Consider the following 1,344-nt stretch of genomic DNA (forward strand, 5'->3'; position numbering starts at 1 on the left):
GCGTTCTGACAGCAGGTGTTAGCAGTCATTTCTATTTTCCGAGGCTCGTACTATAATCATTTCTGGGAACTAGTAGGCGCTAGGAAACATGCAGCAGCTGTGGTCGACTTCATCAAAAGCAAGTCCTGTTTTTATTGCATTAACAATTTACCCCGTCCACTAATTGACGGGGTAATAGTCCCACACCTGTTCGCATGGCATGTACCCAGTTCTTAGTAGTGTCCACACCTTCCTAAATGATGGGATTCTTCCGCCTACTCATATTAGCCTCGGGTAAAACTGCTCCTACTGTTCTTATATCGCTTTAGAACAACTCCCTGATTTCTGCTACATTCAGCTAGATACAAATTCTGTTTTCCAGCGATAATATACATCCAGCGATACTATACTATACTCATTTATTTTCGGTCATGTTTCTGTGTTTTAAAGGTTGTATATCTGAAGAAATGAAGCAGGCTGATCCTGACGCCTTTGATTCAAAAGTGCATTTCGGGCGGCACAACTTGCCTGACCTCAAATGGGGTGATAAGCCAGAAAAGGTTTGGAACCAACCGCTATAGTAGTGAGTCTGACGCTGTGTGTTTGAATAAGACAATATCCAAGACAAGGAGATGCTAGTCTTGTAGCAGCGACACCAGGACAAAATTCACCTGAACCCTCCTTATGATTATTTTATCAAAGGACAACTACCTGATGGTGTTTCAGCCGTTGAGCTCTACCCCAGCCACACACGAGAACATGATGATTGTTTTTTATATTTCTCAATTGTTCAATTTGTACTCCTTGAACATCGACACGAGTCTCAATAAACGAGAGGGCGAGACATTCATTCTGAATTTGTTATAATCATGTCCTCCGCCTGACATGCACGCCACACACACACACGCACACACACACACACACACACACACACACACACACACACACACACACACACACACACACACACACACACACACACACACACGCACACAGACATCACACTGACACACACACCACACACACACCACACACACACACACACAGACATCACATCGACACACACACCACACACACACACACACACACACACAGATACTCTAAATAATTAGATGAAGGTCTAGTCTTTAATTTTAGCGGTTGAGTCATTATTTTCTAACCTCTATTTCTGGCAACTAGAATAACATCACACAGTATATAGAGGACTGAAAGTCTCATTCAGACCACTTAATTACCTGCACTCTGTCTACCTGTAAAGTGCTTCGCCTCAGTGGACCAATTTGCTTGTGTAGTGCCTTTCGTTTAATTGGCATTAGCCACTCGACATGAACATTCTCTTCTGCGGCAGTGTCTGTGTGTGTGTGT

Source organism: Gadus morhua, chromosome 8 (genome assembly GCF_902167405.1).
Source record: "Gadus morhua chromosome 8, gadMor3.0, whole genome shotgun sequence".
In the NCBI taxonomy this organism is placed as follows: Eukaryota; Metazoa; Chordata; class Actinopteri; order Gadiformes; family Gadidae; genus Gadus; species Gadus morhua.